Source organism: Carettochelys insculpta, chromosome 32 (genome assembly GCF_033958435.1).
Source record: "Carettochelys insculpta isolate YL-2023 chromosome 32, ASM3395843v1, whole genome shotgun sequence".
NCBI classification, from domain to species: Eukaryota; Metazoa; Chordata; order Testudines; family Carettochelyidae; genus Carettochelys; species Carettochelys insculpta.
This window is the reverse complement of record NC_134168.1, coordinates 517878-536615: the sequence shown is the minus strand read 5'-3', so window position 1 is coordinate 536615 and position 18738 is coordinate 517878.

The window sequence follows — 18738 nt, the reverse complement described above, 5'->3', positions numbered from 1 at the left end:
GCAGGAAGAGAAGGGGCTGCAGCTCAGGGCCATTCCCAAATCCCAAGAGGATGAATTCCACGATGACTGTTTGATTTCTTCCTTCTGCTTTTGCCATGGTGCATATCTGGAAAAAGAAAACCATGAAGTACTGATGGAGCGCGCACGGTCAGGCTGTGCTGTCAGCTGTACTGGCAGAAACCTCACCTCACAACTTCTCTCCACTGCAACAACGAAGTTGTCGAGAGTCGAAGACGTGCGGAGCTTTCAATATGGTCAGAAAAAGAGCACAGGAACCCATTGAATTACTCCCATCTCCCTTCTCTCTCTCTCAACCTCTGCTGCACTTGAAATCCCACAGTGGGGCCGGGATTCCAACACATCTTTCTGGTATCTGTGCTGCAGTGAGACTTGGAGAAGACAAAACTCAGAAATCGTTGGCTTGCAAACGAGAGCTATTCCGAGTTCAAACACGAGCATTGGAAATAGCTTTGTCATGGTCCTGTCATCTCTCCAAATGGAGAGGACGTATGAAAAATCCCCCACTGGGCAGTGGAAGCTATTTTGAGTGACCCACTAGCCCTGCAGCCGGGAGGTTAAGTTCCCAGCTTAGGCGGATGAGCAAACGAGGGGTTGACAATAGCAGTGGTGAGAACAGGGCAGCAGAAGCGGCAGTGTGGGACAGGCACTGTGTCCCTATCTGAGCTCTCAGATCGGCTTGGGCTTGGGCACGTCGCCTGTGCTGCCAAGGCTACACTGCTATTTTTAGCCCAGGTGCTCAGTCTGCCTAGGGGTCGACTGGAGCTGGGAATTTCATGGCCCAGGTGAAGTGCAGGTCGAACCTCTATCATCCCAAACTCTCTCAGTCAGCAAAATCCATCACCCGGCGTGATTTTATGTATCTATACGACCACTTGTCGTGGTTGTAGCCAGGTTTCCTGTGGTCCCATCCATTTCCTTCCAGCCACCAGTCCTGGCTCTCGGTGCTCTGTGCTGTCATTTAGCTGCAATTTACCCCTGTGTGTCTTCTAAGAGCCCCGTAAGCAGAGGAAGTGTTGGTAATGTGCTAGACAATATTGACCTGCCGTGGTCTGGCAAATTCTCTCATTCAGCACCGGACAGTTCCTGAAGGTGCCGGACAAGAAAGATTCAACCTGTACAGACATCCCCCCCATGACATACACCAAAAGACTCAACAGCCTGTGGTTTGTATGAAAGTCTGTCCAGCTGTCCTCCGTCATGTATATACGTTTGTGTTAGTTTGTCTGTCTTTGAGGGTGTCTGTCTGTCTGTTTGTCGGTGCGTCTGTCTCAGCTTCTTGCTCATTTCACTTACAGCAGGATAAGTGGCACGAGCCTCCTCTCGTGTACGTGAGCACAGGTGATGTTGACATCTAACCACATACGAAGAAATAAAGTGGGAAAAAAATGAAAATTCCTCAAGAGAGAAATAAAATGAAAATAGACCCAGAGAAAACAGGAGGGAGCAACAAAAGGAGATAAAATAGAGAGAAAGAGAGTGAGCGTGTGCGTTTGTGTGAGAGAGGCTGTTATGTCTCCAAATGCTAAGAACAAGAACATAGATACGTGTTAAAAGAGAAGCAGCCGAGCCGTGATGTTAATGCAAAGGCATCAGAGCCCGTAATTCTGCAATCTCCTGCTTGTTTTTCCCTGTATCACTTGTTGATAAGTCCTTATCGCCTGCTGCTGTAACCACTGACTTACAATGCACCTGATCCAGCTCTGGCTTCCCCATGAGCAGAAAAGGATCACTGAGAGAAGTGCAAATAGAAATCTAGAAAACACACACACACACACACACACACACACACACAGAAGAAAGACCATTGTATTTGTTGGAACAATTCTACAAGCAATGAAACATGTGTGATGAATAATGGAGTGCACACACCGATAACAAATAAACTGGATTGATTCATGGAGAATACCTCGGATGGAAATCAGTCTTTCCCAGAGCTGGGAATGGGTGAGAGGAAATGGATCACTTGGGTTGTGTCTACTCGACAAAAATAACTTCAAAGTTGCTTACTTTGTAACTTTGTAAGCTACTTTGAAGTAGAGCATCTACACACACCCTACTTTGAATTTGGAATGGAGTAAAGACTTCAAAGTTGGGCTCCCTACATCGAAGTTAACTGTGAAGTCGTGGAAAATGTGTGTAGACTCTCTGCAGACAATTCAAAGAAGTGCCCAACTTCAAAGTTAGCTTTGAAGTTAGTTCGTAGTGTAGATGAACCCTTGATGATCACCTGTTCTATTCATTCCTTCTGGGGCACAGAGCATTGGCCACTGTCAGAAGAAAGGACACTGGCGTATATGGACCATGGATCTGATCCTCTATGTTCTAAATTGGAGATCTGTGTGTTCCTCCTTATTCTGCATGTTTTGCCCTGAACTCCTGAACTTTTTTCTCCTTCCCCTGGGGCTGGACAAGCAGTGATGTTCTTTCAGACTTGGCCCATGCTGGAGCAGGTCTTCATCTTTTCTAAATCTGATTACTTCATTGTCACTGTGCTGTGTTACCTTTCCCATCGATCATCTAGTGCCAGCTGCATCCTCATCCTCACCCTTCCTTCAGATATTCTGAGCTACGATTATAACCTTTGCCATCTATTTTCCAGTTATTCCTCCCATTGCTAGTCCTCACTGCCCACAGGAAATGGAGCCCTGCGCTCCTACTGCCTGGCTGGGCTTTATTGCTGATCTTGGGCGAAGTTGTTGTCGTTCCCTTGCATGGAACAGAACTGCTTCCACACTGAACATAACAGAGCCCAAAGAATTCCTGATCCCTAAGACGAAGCAACAGAAGAAAGGGAAAGTCTCATCTGAATGGAAATTGATTCCGAGGGACCTTTTGATCTGAAAGGAAATCGCTGTTCATGGGATAAGTAACGCAGGGGAGCCGTGTTAGTCTGTAGCTTTGAGAACAACAACAAGTCTTGTGGCACCTTATAGATGAACAGAGATTTTGGAGCAGAAGCTTTCATGGGCAAAGACCCATTTCATCACATGCCACAGAACAGGTCTTAGCCCAGGAAAGCTCCAAAACATCTGTGAGTCTATAAGTTGCCACAAGGCTTCTTGCTGTCGATGGGATGTGTGAGCTGAGCAGAGCTCCTGGAACAACAGAAAACAAGGACCACTGGCAGGTCTATTTCACAAAAAGTGGAAAACTGAAATACTCACAAGGAGAAACCAATTGTGAGATAAATCTCCCCGTTCAGTCTGAATTCTCTGGTGCCAAACGGAGGCTAAGAAGACCCCTGAGCTGCCACAGGACCAAAATTCCAGTCTCCTTTTGTGTTCGCTCAGGCAGGGACACGCCCAGCTGCAGTTACACACAGAGTCTCTGAGCAGCTCTGGTGGTAACCAAGAAAGGAAAAGCTCCAGCTCCCTGCCCAGGAACTGCGACTGCCCTGCCCGGCCCTGCTCAAAGCACCGACCCAGAGGAGCTTGTAACCGGCTTTGCCTCTTCCTCTGCGTGCAGAGGATTAGCCCCAGGTGTGCGACCAGGCTGGGATTCTGCCCTCGATATTCCATGTAGAGACACATGGTTTAGATTAAACTACAACCACATTCATTAGCTGCTAACGGTTGATTGTCTGGCCTAGCAAAGAGATCAAAGCAGGTTAACGAGCAAACCCACCAAGAGGCACAGTTAGATGGATTATGGATTAGCAGGTTCTCACCCTGACAGCTGATTTGCGGTTTGGGTTTCTCAGGTGCCCACAGACAGGCTGAGATCCCTTTAGTCGGGTCCAGCCCTTCCCCCCAGTTAAGCCTTTTTTCTCAGCTCGTTCCAGGAGTCCTCTTGTGTGGAGTGCAAAGAGGAAGTGAGGAGCTGAGTTCCTCCCTTTTATAGCTTCAGCGCAGGGCAGGAACGCTTTGTTTCCAGTCTTGGGTCTCAGACCAGCGGGTGTAAAAACACCGATTTCCTAACATGGCGCCCAGAGTTCTGGGATCTCATCACCTGCCCCTGTAGACTCACAGCTGCTGTTATTTACAGGCTGTGTGGGGAGTTGCCGGGAAGGCTCATCCAGGGGGTAGGAGCTGCCCCTAAGGCCCATCATGTTTCCTAAAGCTGTGGGGGCTGCCCCAGCATCTGAGTGTAGGTCTGTGGGGTCCAGGGCTGACCTGTAGCACTGGTCCCAATGTCACTGTGTCCTGAAGATCTCAGGGGCTGGGGCAAGTCTCCGTCTGGTCCCAGTCCCAATCCCAGAACCGGCTGTTAGGGGTAGAGGCTGGTGCTGGGCCGGCTCCCCACCACAGCCCGAGACACTGAGGGGGGCTTTGCCCCAGGAGAGAAGCACTCAGGGAAGGTGGGACTGGGCTCTGGGGAGGGGTGGACAGGCTGAGGCTGGTCCCCTACCAGTGATGGGCGGTGGTACAATGGCCTGAGCCCCTGCTGTGGGGAGCTCTGGGGCTCAAGCTGCAGCCTGGTCTGTGGGTGTGGGAGGGGAACAGGATCCCTCTGCCTGGCCTAGGCACATGTGTCAAAGCTACCAAATTACTCTTCACTCTTGGCAGCATTTAGACAGGGGGCAAAGACCCACTTTGTCAGATATACGTTGTGGAGATTCCAGAGGTCTAATTATACAGGTTCCCGGAAAAGGGGAAGTCCGGCATCGACGAGGTGAAGTGAGTTTTAGGGAGGGTGCGGACCACGTCCAGAAGCTAAAGTGGAGGTGTGAACATCAAGAGAGGAGAAGCTGTTTTTGTGGTTGACCAGCCACTCCCCATCTCTCTTCAGTTCTTTGCTCACAGTGTCAAATTTGCAGATGAATTGGAGCTCGGCAGTTGCTCTTTGGAGTCTGTTTTGAAGTTTTTTTGTTGTAGGACTGCGACTTTTAAATCTGTTACTGAGTGTTCAGGGAGACTGAAGTGTGCTCCGGCACTGGAGAGGTTTTAGCTGGGGGCTGTGTGTGATGGCCAATGAAATTCTGTTATTTTCCTTGTTGGGCCTGTCATGTATCTTGTGGCTTCTGGATACCCGTCTGGCTCTGTCGATCTGTTTCTGCACTTCCTTAGCTGGGGGTTGTAGTTTTTGGAAAGCTTGGGAAAGGTCTTGTGGGAGTTTGCCTCAGTCTGAAGGATTGGAGCAAATGCAGCGGTTCCTTAGTGCTTTGCTCTGTTCAATGGCTCGTGGGCTGTACCCTGGATGGAAGCTGGAAGCACGTTGGTCAGACATGGATGTGAAAAAGCTGCTTGGAGACCCCTCCCCACTCCTCAGCCAGAGCCAGGAGACAAATCAATGCACACTGACAAAAAAAGAGCAGTTCGGTAGCACTTTAAAGACTAACAATATAATTAATGAGGTGATGAGCTTCAGATCTGAAGAAGTGGGTCTGTCCCACAAAGCTCATCACCTCAGACATTATTTTGTTCGTCCTTAAAGTGCTCCTGGACGGCTTTTTAGTGTTGATCGTATATAGACTAGCACGGCCGTCTGTCTGTTACAGTGCGCACTGCTGTCACATTTGAGGGAGAACCCAGCCCCAAAATGGGTTGTGCCCCTGCCTGTCCTTCAACACTGGTGTCCTGAATGCTCTGCAAAAAAATAAAATAAAATAAAATATTAACACACCACAGGCAGCGTCCTGAGTATGTGTGTGCTGAGATTTCTGTGTTGTCCCAGCCTTGCCATCTGGTTAGTGAGTAGGTGGGCTTCCCATGGTCTTTTTGGGCAGGCAGTGCCTTCCCTGGCTTATGTTACCTACTGGCCACGTTCACCCTGGTCCCTGTCACTCACTTATCCATTGCACGAGTGATCCCTGCGTCTTGCCTCGGCCTAACATTTCTCAAAAGCTGTGCTCTGCTCTGTTGAGCCCTGGTGTAGACCATTCAGAAGCACAGCATGGGACATTTGCTCCTGTAAAGAGACAAAAAGCCCAGGCTATGACTTTGACTGCCATGGACCAACTCTTCCACTCTGAAAGGGCTGTGAGTTGGGTTGAGAAGAACAGTAGAATAATATCAGAGAGGAGCCGTGTTAGTCTGTAGCTTCAAGAACAACAAGAAGTCATGTGGCACCTTATAGATGAACAGATATTTTGGAGCATAAGCTTTCGTGGGCAAAGACCCGCTTTTTCAGTTGTTGTAGAATATTCAGTAGAATAATAGAGTCATAGACTCCTAGAGCTGGATGAGAAATCAGGAATTCATGAAGACCAGCCCCCTGCTCAAAGGAGGACCAACCCTGACGAACAAAATTCATGCGCATAAGTTAAGGCGGTATGGATTGGATACAGGGACTGTAAGGTAGAGAGAAAGCTGGCTGGGTGGTCAGGCCCAAAAGGTAGCGATCAATGGCTCAATGTCTGTTTGGTGGTCGGTTTCTAGTGGATTGTCCCACGGATCAGTTCTGGGGCTGATAGTTTTCACCATCTTTACTCATGGTCTGTAAGAGGGGACGGATTGCACTCTCAGCACATTTGCAGGTGAGACTAAGCTCAGGGAAGAGGGTAGGGTGAGTCCACATCTGGTGTATTGGATCCAGTTCTGGCCCCACAGTATAGAAAGGATGTGGATACATTGCAGCAGGTTCCGCACAGAGCAACCGAAATGATGAGGGGACTGGAACATGTGACGTATGAGAAGAGGCTGAGGGATCTGGGTTTATTTAAGTTGCAGAAGAGAAGAGTGAGGGGGGATTTGGCAGCAGCCTTCAAATTCCTGAAGGGGGCTCGAAAGAAGATGGAGAGAGGCTGTTCTCAGTAGTGAGATGGCAGAACAAGGGACAAGAGTGGGAGGTGTATGTTAGACATTAGGAAAAGTATTTCACCAGGAGGGTGGGGAACCACTGTGATGTATTGCCTAGAAAGGTGGTGAGATCTCCATCCCTGGAGGTTTTTAAGTCCCAGCTTGACAAAGTCCTGGCTGGGATGATTTAATCTGCGTTGGTCAGAACAGGACTGGACTAGATGACCTCCTGATGTCCCCTACAGCCCTAGGAGTCTATGATTCTGTGACTAAATCATCCCACCCAGGGCTCTGTCAGCCAGAACTTAAAGACCTCTAGGGAAGGCGATTCCACCACCTCTCTAGGTAACACATTCCAGTGCTTCACCAGCCTCCGAGGGCAATAGCTTTTTTTTTCCTAATAGCCAACCTACACCTCCAACATTACAATTTGAGACCATTGCTTCATGTTCTGTCATCTGTCTTCACTGAAAACACCCTCTCTCCATCCTCTTTATACTCCAACTTCAAGTATTTGAAGGGTGCTATCAATTGTCCCCTCAGTCGTCTCTTCTGAAGACTAAATAAGTCCAAATCCCACAGCATTGCCTCGTAAATCATGTGCTCCAGCCCCCTGGTCATTTTGGTTGCCCTCTGATGGACTCTCTTGAGTGTGTCCACATACTTTTTGTAATGGGAGGGGACCCAGAATTAGACACAATATATTAGATGTGGCATCACCAGTGTCAAATAAAGGGGAATAATCTCTTCCGTAGATCTGCTGGCATTGTCCCTAAAAAAGAGCCCAGTATATCATGAGCCTTCTTGTTTCTTTGTTTGTAAACTCTCTCTGAAAGGAAGGTTGAGAATGAGAGGAACCCCCACGTGAAGCCATCCCAAGTGCGTCTTCCTGGGTTAAGGGATTTTTCTTTCCACTTAGGTGGTGGGAGCTACAGCCCAGGGACAGGACATCTGTGACATTGGGGAGTTTTTTTTGTTTGTTTGTTTTTTTAAGGAGAGCATTGCAGGGAAGTTATTTTGAAAGGTTTTGTGGGACACCAATTTCTGCAATCAGAGTGTCAGAGTGGGGGGCAGGCCTGACACGTGCACCAAAATAGAGGCCAAGGTCTTAGAAATGCATCCATTGGCTTGATACGCTTTTGGAGGGAGCGGGCGTGCTATTCCGACATCCCTGAACACGTTATTGCAGGAGGAGTACAGGGATGCCTTGACATAGGGCTTTATTTTGGCATGTGGCACCAGTGAGACAGAGCCACATGCTGATACACCCTGTTTTGTGGTGAGTTTGTCCAGTCAACACAGCCTGTGAGAATGAGCTTATCACCCATTTGGAAAGAGCAGGAAGACAGGCAGAAGTGATGGACTCAGGCAGTATCAGGGTATTTTGCAGAGGCATTTGAGAAGTTTGTACACCCAAAGCCTACCATTAAAGTTACCATTAAATATTACCATTAAATTGACAAGCACGGCTTTCTCTCTGGAGCCGCGTCTACACTTGCACGCTACTTCGAAGTAGTGGCACTAACTTCGAAATAGTGCCCGTCGCGGCTACACGCGTCGGGCGCTATTTCGAAGTTAACTTCGACGTTAGGCGGCGAGACGTTGAAGTCGCTAACCCCATGAGGGGATAGGAATAGCGCCCTACTTCGACGTTCAATTTCGAAGTAGGGACCGTGTAGTTGTTGCGCATCCCGCAAAGTCGAAATTGCCGGGTCCTCCATGGTGGCCATCAGCTGGGGGGTTGAGAGACGCTCTCTCCAGCCCCTCAGCTCACTGGTGGCCGTGTGGAGCGGCCCCTTAAAGGTCCCCTCCCTCTCCCTTCCTGTGCAGGAAGCTGAGGGAACGTGCAGGCGGCAGCCCAGACACGCGGCCAGCCTGCACGTTCCTCAGCCACCCACCCAGCTGCGATGGCCGCCCGGCAGCCCCCCCAGCGCCCCCAGGGGACCCCCCCCAAGGGGAGCCAGGGCAGCCAGGCTGGCAAGCGGCAGCGGGGCCCCTCCTGGACGGAGGCCGAGCTGCGGGACCTGCTGGGGCTCTGGAGCGAGGAGGAGGTGCTCCAGGTAATGGGGAGCAAGACGCCGAACGCGGATGCATTCGCTCGGCTGGCCGAGGGCCTGGCCACCCGGGCTCACCCTGCCCGCACTCCGGATCATGTGAGGAGTAAGGTGAAGGAGCTGCGGCAGGGTTATGCCCAGGCCCGGGATGCGGCCAGCCGATCTGGGGCCGCCCCCGTCACTTGCCCCTTTTACAGGGAGCTCAGGGACATCCTGGGCCCCCAGCACACCTCCTCCCCTCTGGCCACCCTTGACACCTCGGCCGACGAGCCCCAGCAGGCCCTGCAGCCGGAGTCCGCCCCGGAGGCCACCCCCAGGACATCGCAGCAGGAGGAGGAGGAGGGGGGCTCCTCCTCCGCAGAATCCAGCCTGCAGATCCTCCTCCTGCCATCCCGGAGCAGCAGCAGGGCCTCCGCCCCCCCGGGGATCTCCGGACCGTGGGAGCGGACCGACAGGTAGGTACCCCTCTCTGGTGGACACCCCTGGGCTTGAGGGGCGGGGGTAACAGAGATGTGTCCAGGGCCCCCCACATGCTCACATGGCCATGGCCCCAAGGACACCAGGGCCATGGCCCTCACAGCACTGCATCAGCCCCTGCCCCCACCCAACCCCGCACGACAGTGCCATGCCCCATCCCCGGGCCAGGGGGCAGCGGAACCTCGAGGGGCCCCCGGGAGGAGGGGGTGGGACACCCCGCAGCAGCAGCATGTGATGGAGTGGGGGGAGTGCCAAAGGAAGACTCAGGCTACATATGAGCAACAAGAGCGGAATAGCTCCCAGGGGCAAAGGAGGATCCTGGGGCGACAGCTGGCAGGTGACACCTCTGCCCTGAACCAACAGGAGGGAGGAGCCGAGCTGGCTTGGACTTGGGGGGTGAGGGCGGGGCCCACAGGTAGAGGCTAGGGGAAGGGAGAGCTGGTAGGCAGCCAGCCTGAGGAGGGGGAAAGCTGCATCCCAGAGGGGCCCCCCTTGGGGTCTTCTCCCCACGACGGGTTGGAAGGACTGTCTCTTCCGACAGCTGGTGCTGTCACTCCTGGGAGAAACTGGCCATCTGTGGCCTAAGAAACCTCTCCTGCTGTCAGACCCTGCGGAGTGAAGTGAGAGTCGCTCCCACCAGGGGACGGGGTGCAGGGCAGGGGAACCCCTGAACCCCATCCATCACAGCAGCATCTCCCAGGGACGGGGATGGGGAACCTGCAGCACAGGGCTGGGGGGACAAAGGCCACGGCTCGGGGCCCACACTAACGCCTGTCTCCATTCTTCTTCCCCCCCTCCTCTCCTGTGTCCCGCACCTGCACCATCAGAAGGACCGGAAGAGAGCGCCGGCGAGGCGTCAGTCGTCCCGGAGAGCCCTCCGGGGCCATCGCTCCAGGCCAGCCCCTCGGCCGAGGACCGACCGGCCCCACGGCGGGCTAGACGGTGGACCCCGCGCCTCCAACCGCCGATGGCGACGGACCCCCAGCTGCTGGCCATCCACCGTCGGCAGCTGGAGGTCGCGGAGCAGCACCTCCAGCTGCAGGAGCGGGCGCTGGCCTGGCGCCAGGAGGCATGGGGGGCCTACATGGACACATTTAACCGCCTGGTGGACTACCTGGCCCCCCATGCCGCGCCGGCCGCAACCTCGCCCGCCCTGCCTGCTCCTGCAGCCCCACCACCAGCTGCTCCGCCCGTCGCCGTCCCGTCCGCCGTTGCCCCGCCACCCACCGGCGAGGGCCGGAGCGCCAAGGGACCCCTGGAGCCACCTGACACTCGCCGGCCACCGTACCTTCCGGTCCAGCCTGCTCCCACCCAGCCACGGACCAGGCTCCGAGCGCGGCGAGGCTCCCGGCCGCCAACGCCCAGTGCTGGGCTATAGGGGAGAGGGGCCCGGGACGTGGCCCCCCCCCGTATATAGTTGGACCCTGTTTTTTTCGGCCCCCAGTTTGCCCCGTCCCCCCATGTAAATAGTTCTCCCCTTTATCCTCCCTGGTTTTCTTTTTATTATTGCGGACAGTTGTTTCTTTGGATTGTTTTATTTTTGTACATATTGCTTTTGTTCAACGTTTGTACCTAGTTTTTGGTTTGTGGTTCACATATTTATTTACAGTCAGAAAAACAAAAGTTTCGGAAAGAAAAAAAAAAGTTTCGGAAAGAAAAAAAAAAGTTTACGTTCAGCCACAAGTGCGTGCTGTCATTTGTCCAGGACAAGTGGGAGGCGGGGCGGTGGGGTGCTCCCTGGTGTGGGCATTGGGGCAGGAGTGTGGGGGAGGAAGGGGCGGGCAGTAGGGGGCCTGGGCAGAGTTCACCCCGCGGCCTGTTCATCGAAGTGGGCCCGCAGGGCCTCCCGGACCCGGGTCCCCTCGGGGTCCACCTGCCGACTGGGGGCAGCAGGTGGCTGGACGTGTGCCCTGGCGGCCTCCGCAGCCCAGCCCTGGAGAAAGGTCTCCCCCTTGCTCTCGACCAAATTGTGCAGGGCGCAGCAGGCACCCACAATCTGGGGGATGTTGTTGGGGCCCGCATCCAGGCGGGTCAGGAGACATCTCCAGCGTCCCTTCAGCCGGCCAAATGAGCGCTCCACCACCTGGCGCGCACAGTTCAGGCGGTCGTTGAAGCGCTCCTGGCTGGCGGAGAGGTGGCCCGTGTAGGGGCGCATGAGCCACGGCCGGAGGGGGTAGGCCGCATCTGCGATGACGCAGAAGGGCATGGTGGTGTCCCCCAGAGGGATCTCCCGCTGGGGGATGTAGATCCCCGCCTCCAGCCGGCGGCACAGGCCTGAGTTCCGGAAAACCCGGGCGTCGTGGGTGCTGCCAGGCCAGCCCATGTAAATGTCCTGGAAACGTCCCCGGCTGTCCACCAAGGCCTGCAGGACGACAGAATGGTAGCCCTTTCGATTGAGGTATCGTCCTCCACTGTGATGCGGGGCGCGGATGGGGATGTGAGTCCCATCCAGAGCCCCGAAGCAGTTGGGGAAGCCCAGGGTGGCAAAGGCGGCGACGGTGGCATCTGGGTCCCCCAGCTTCACGAGCCTGTGCAGGAGCATGGCGTTGATGGCACGCACAACCTGCAGAGAAAGCACATGGGACAGCACCAATGAGGGGTGAGAAGGGTGTGCGTGGCCCTGCCCTGCTCTGGCCCCCCTGCCCTGCCCTGCCCTGCCCTGCCCTTCCCTGCCCTGCCCTGCTCTGGCCCCCCTGCCCTGGCCTCCCCTCCCCTGCCCTGCCCTCCCCCCATGGGTTCGCTTACCTCCATGAGGACAGCCCCGACGGTGGCCTTGCCGACACCAAACTGCTGGCCCACGGATCGGTAGCTGTCCGGAGTGGCCAGCTTCCAGACAGCGATGCTGACCCGTTTCTGCACCATGAGGGCACGCCGCATGGCAGTGTCCTGGTGCCTGAGTGCGGGGGTGAGTCGGTGCTGGTGGGGTAGCTCCACAGCCGCTGGCGTGTGAGGCGGGGGGTGGGGAGGGGTGCTGCAGGGGAAGGGGTTGAGCCCTGCTGCCCTGGGGGCATCTCCTCCCCTGGGGCAAGGAGGTGCTCAGCTGCTTCCCGCATGGCATGGGTCAGGGCAAGCCCTGCTCCTCCTGGAGGGCTGGGTGGACCTCTAGCTGCTGCTGCTGCTGCTGCTGCTGGGGGTCCATGACTGCGGCGCCCGGGGTCTGTGTGCCTATGGCTCCTAAGACCGCGTGCTGTGCAGGCTGAGTGTGTCTGGGAGGGGCCCTTTAAGGGAGCGGCTAGCTGTTGCCCCGGAAGCGCTAGTCCGCCCTGTGACCCTGTCTGCAGCTGTGCCTGGCATCCCTATTTCGATGTGTGCTACTTGGGCGTGTAGACGTTCCCTCGCTGCGCCTATTTCGATGTTGGGCTGCGCAACGTCGAAGTTGAACATCGACGTTGCCGGCCCTGGAGGACGTGTAGACGCTATTCATCGAAATAGCCTATTTCGATGTCGCCACATCGAAATAGGCTACTTCGATGTAGGCTTCACGTGTAGACATAGCCCCTGTCAGCATCCCACATGGTATCGTCAGGAGCAAAGGGGTAGTAAGGAAAACGGCTTCTCATAGTCTGACCTGGGAAGGACACAGTTCACAGAGGTGAACCTTCAATGAAACTTCTCTCCTTGGACACTGTATTTTCCTTTGACATTTTCAATGTTCAGGTTTGAGAATCAGGACCAGACTTTCTTGAAACTGAGTCCTTTGGTTTTTTTTCAATGAATTATAAATCAGGGGAAACTGTTCTGCCTTTTGTATTTCAAAAAAACTTGGACATTTTAAATTTTGGGGTAATTTGGCAACAAGAGATTCACTTCCCATTTTCCAGACAGGACAAAGTGTTTCAAAGGAACAAAAAAATTCAGAGTCATTGTGAGAAATTCAAGGAAATGTTTATGAATTTCCCTTCACAAGCGCCTCCCCCCACCGCCCCAATTTTGACTAATTTGACCGCTCAGTCTCTAGTTTCTCCAGTGGTGAGAAAAGCTGCTCTTCTGTATAGTTTTTCTCAAGGCTCCTTTCACCTCTTTGTTCCTCAAAGTGTAAATTATGGGGTTCAACACTGGTGAGACGATTGTGTTCAATAGGGAAATCAATAGGTCACTCTCTGTAGTGGAGCCAGTGTTGGGCACCAGGTAGGTGATGAGGTCCGTGACATAGTACACAATAACCACGGTGAGGTGGGAGGAGCAGGTGGAGAAGGCTTTACACCTTCCTTCTGCCGATGGCAGCTTGAGGATGGTGGAGATAATGCGGACGTAGGACAGGAGTGTCAACAGGAAAGGGCACAGGCCAAACACAACTGACACCATGAGGCTTACAACCTTAAACTGTGACATGTTGTCACATGCCATTTTCAATGTTGGTGGAGCATCACAGAAGAAGTGGTGGATGCGGTTGGAGCCACACAAGGGCAGGCTGAAAAGCCACATGATCAGAGGAACTCCCACCGAGATGCCAACAGCCCATGAAGCCCCTGCGAGCAGCACACACACCCGGCCAGTCATGGTGGTTGTGTAGTGCAGCGGGTGACATATGGCCACATAGCGGTCGTAGGCCATGGCTGCGAGGAGGCAGCATTGTGTGAGGCCCATGTTGGTGTAGATGTACGTCCCCGCTGCACAAGCTGCAATGGAGATGGTCTTTTCCTCCACCAGGAGGTGAGCCAGCAGCTGAGGGACCACACTGCTGGTGAAGCAGATTTCTGAGGCAGACAGATTCACCAGGAAGAAATACATGGGGGTGTGGAGGGAGGGGCTCAGCTTTATCAGCAGGATAACGAGCAGGTTCCCTGTCAGGATGAGCAGGTAGATCACCAGAAGCACCACAAACAGAAGGATTTGCATTTTCTTAAGGTATGAGAACCCCACCAGGACGAACACACTTGAGATGGTCTGGTTCCCTCCAGGGTCGCCCTCAGAAGAGGTCATCTGCAGGGGACAAAGAAACCGGGTCTGAGGCACATCAGAAATGTGACTGCAAATTAAAACATTTGTCCTGGTTTCCTTCCTGTTTGGACCCTTCTGACTAACACCTGCTGAAATGACTCTGTAAATAACAGCGACTGACCCGGCCTTGCTCTGGGCTTTAAGCAGAGTCAGGGACATTTGGTTCATGTGCTCAAGGGGTTGACTGTCTGGTTCTGGCTCTTTGAAGTCAGGTTGCTCCAGGCTCCTCGGGTTGAGATGTCTCTGTGTTTCCAGTCCATGTTGTCTGGGGTGAGGGAGTGTTGGGGTGTGGGAGGGTGGAGGGGTAGGGGTGGGTGGTGGCGGAAGAGAAGCAGAAGCTGGGAGGGTTCTGGACCAGGGCAGGGGGCAGAGGGTGCTGCAGTGAGGGCAGGGGGCCATGGGCCCTTGTTGTGTGTGGTGGTGAAGGACAGGGGATGGGGATGCAGAAGTCAGGGGGTTGGAGGGGACTCAGGCAGGGGGTGGGAGGTGCTGGGTGGTTGCACACCAGGGAGATGATTATCGACAGGGAAGGGCCTGTGAGGGCAGGAATGGGACAGGGCAGAGGGTTTGTGGGGTGGGAGTGTCGGGGGGTGAGGGCAGGAGCTGGAGGTGCAGATGTCAGAGGAGGGTTTGGTGTGGGGGTTCTCAGGGCAAGGGTGGAAGGGGATGGATTGAGGGGAGGGGGCTCAGGACAGAGGGCTGGGGGGGGGTGTTAGGGCAGGTGTTTGGACTGGGGGGTCCTTGCCGGGGTGTGATGGAGTATGTGCAGGGCAGCTCAGGGCAGGGGAAGGAGGGAGCCAGACGGAGGGTGCGGTGTGGGGGTCGGTGCAGAGTCTGGGGGTGAAAGTGTCACGGCAGCCGAGTTCCCAAATACGATTTCTCAAACGAGGGCACATTCTCCTCTCACTCGTATGTTAATGATACGAATAATCACACCAGTGCCCAGATTCCCCTGCAGTGACACCTCACACCAGCAAACGGACACTGGGGAGCCTAAACACGCTGGAAACCGTTTTCCGATGGAGAAGCCCCCTGGAATCTGAAAGCAGTGGGGGACTTTGGCCTTTTTGCACTGCACAGCGTTATTCTTCCTTCAGTGTTAGTGAACAACCCAAATCATTCCTGCCTCCCTCACAGCCAGTTCTGCCATACATTGGTTTGTGTCGACAATAGAGACGAGACCCAGGGCCAGCTCCTTACGTGGTGTAAATCGTAACAACGCCATGGGTGTAAAAGGAGCTGTACTGAGGACAAGGAGCAATGGGCTTAAACTGCAGCAAGGGAGGTTTAGGTTGGACATTTGGAAAAATTTCCCAGCTGTCAGGGTGCTTAAACGCTGGAATAAATTACCTAGAGGGGCTGTGGAATCTCCATCCCTGGGGATGTTTAAGAGCAGGTTAGACAGACATCTATCAGGGACGGTCTGTGCAGTGCAGGGGACTGGATGGAACAACCTCTCAAGGTCCCTCCCCATTCTAATGTTCTCTAATCCTATGAGTCTCCGAGTTACACCACATGTGAAGCTTTCTCCTATGATGGTAACACAAGGAATTTTACAAGAAAGATCCTACGATGCAGGAGACATTTCCAACACGTTTTACTTCAGGCTCATTTGTTGAAAAAGAACTTCATAATCGCAGGTGTGACCGTGAAGTGACAGTTGAATTAAAAATAAGACACAATAAATGGATTTTGCCTGCACTTGACTTCCCTAGTATGGGGCTCTCACAGGACTGCAGCAAATAATAGTGAGCTTGTAGGCAGGAACCAGAGTGACAGAAGAGACACACTGAGTGGGAACGCCCAGAACTGGAGACTGTGTTCTTCTGACTCTCAATGACACACGCTCTCCAAGAGAACAAAGAGAGAACATGAAATCACAGGAGCAAAGGAAAGGGTGGGGCTGAGCTACGCCCAGTGCACATCACAGAACCTTTTCAAACAGCTGTGAATGATATTTTCTAAACACACAGAAACGGTGAGAATTCTTGTGTCTGACCTAAGAGCTCCTTTGAGGAACCTACACTGACGTTACGAAGGACTTTCCTCAACACGACAATGGAACTAAATGCAGAGCTGGCTGAGAAATGGAATTTCCATCCCGTGGGAAATGCCAGTGTGTGTTTTCACACTGAATCAATTTGAAAAACTGAAGCAGCAAAAACCCAAATTACAGTTCACAAGAGTCCATATGAACTCAAACGTCCAACACAAATTGTTTTCTCAGTGTTTACAGATGGAAAACATCCATATGGATTAATTCTTTTACCAGAATGGATTTTGGTTTCTGTTTTTATTTCTGAGTTGACATTTGGACAGGCTCTAAATAAATGGAATGATTTCATTATTTGGCCTTATTTAGTTTGCAGAAGAGAAGAGTGAGGTGGGGATTTAATAGCAGCCTTCAACTTTCTGAAGAGGGGCTCTAAAGAGGGTGGAGAGAGCCTGTGACAGATGGTAGAATGAGGAACGAGGGTTTTTTATGTTACAGTGGGGGAAGTCTACGTTGGATATTAAGAGTAACTATTTCCCCAGCAGTGTGGGGAAGCACAGAAATGTGTTACCTAGAGAAGTAACAGAGAGGAAGCCGTGCTAGTCTCTACACTATCAAAACAAAAAGCAGTCAAGTAGCACTTTAAAGACTAGCAAAATAGTTTATAAGGTGAGCTTTCAAGGGACAGACCCACTTCTTCAGACCAGAGCCAGACCAGAACAGACTCAATATTTAAGGCACAGAGAACCAAAAACAGTAAGCAAGGAGGACAAATCAGAAAAAGATACTCAAGGTGAGCAAATCAGAGAATGGAGGGGTGGGGGGGAAGGTCAAGAATTAGATTGAGCCAAGTATGCGGATGAGCCCCTATAGTGACTCAGAAAGTTCCCATCACAATTTAAACCATGTGTTAATGTGCCGAATTTGAACATAAAAGCCAGCTCAGCTGTTTCTCTTTCCAGAACGGTGCGATAATTCTAATTCAGTAACACACTTACCTTTAGGTCATTGACAGAATGGCCCATTCCATTAAATTGTTGACTAACTGGTTTGTGGATCTGGAGTGTCTTGATGTCTGTTTTGTGCCCGTTGACCCTTTGTCTAAGGGAGTGAGAAGTCTGTCCAATATACAAAGCATCTGGGCATTGTTGGCACATGATGGAATATATGATGTTAGTAGAGGAGCATGAGAAAGTGCCCGTGATTCTGTGAGTAACCTGGTTAGGTCCAGGAATGGTTTTTCCAGAGAAGATATGTGGACAAAGCTGGCAGCGGGCTTTGTTGCAGGGAAAGGCTTCAGGACTGGTGTTCCTGGGGTATAGACTGTGGCTGTTAGTGAGGATCCTCATGAGGTTGGGAGGTTGTCTGTAGGAGAGAACAGGCCCGTCATGCAGGGTCTTCTGCAGCGTGGCATCCTGATTAAGGATAGGTTGTATGTCTTTAATAATTCGTTGCAGTGGTCTGAGTTGGGGACTGTAGGTGATGATCAGTGGTGTTCTGCTCTTGGCTTTTTTGGGCCAATCTTGGAGTAGCTGGTCTCTGGGTATTCGTCAGGCCCTGCCGATTTGTTTTTTTACTTCTCCTGGTGGGTAATTCAGGTTGATGAATATTTGGTAAAGTTCCTGTAGTTTACCTAGAGTGTTACCTAGAGAGTTGATGGAACCTGTATATCAAAAAGTTTTTAAATTGCCGCTTCACAAAGTCCTGGCTGGGATGATTTAGTTGGGGGTGATCCTGCTTTAGGCCGGGGACTGGACTCAATGACTTCCTGGGTTCTCTTCCAGTCCTGGCATTCTACGATTTACTCACCACTGAGAATAAGGTCCGGGGAGATTTCTGTCATTGAAAGTTCAGTGGTAATTTCAGTGCTCTTCAGGTCACCCAGACAGCCCCTTTAGAAACAGGAGACCATGCAATAAATTAACAAAGCCCCATTGTGGAACGAAAGGGCTCAGATAAATTCAGCTATGAGAGCCCACCTCTAAATTAGTGGGCTTCACCAGTGGAGCATGTGCCGTGGTCGTATTCAGGAGTGGATATTCTCATGAGAAGAGATCAGATGGAGCCCACCCAGCCGACTGTGCTCAAATTCATAAACAGCACACAGCTTACGAAACAACAGTTACACTCAAGAGTGAGTTGATAATAATGAGGAGGAGGAGGAGGAGGAAGGCTGGGGAGCAGAGTGGAGAAAAGACGAGAGACGTGAGAAGAAAAAACACCAACAACACAGCAAAAAGAATCAGGCGTGGGGGGGGAGGAGGAGGTGTGGGGCTCATCTGTCACTCTGCTGGGCACGATGGAATGAGGGGACCAGAACTTCACCTAGTGCCAATGACCCCCACGCCCTGAAATCCAGCACTTGGCCTCATCCCAGATAGCTACATAAGCTAAATTCTGAATGCAAGACAGACAGACAGACACTAAAGTTCTCCACAGACATATGGAAATTTTAGATGAAGGAACCAGTGAGGTGATTTGGCTCCCGTTGCAGAGTGGGGCACAACACTGAGGGTTGCAGTGGGAGGACGGCTGGGGGCTGAAGGCTCCTTTTCCCTACCTTGTTCAGGATGGG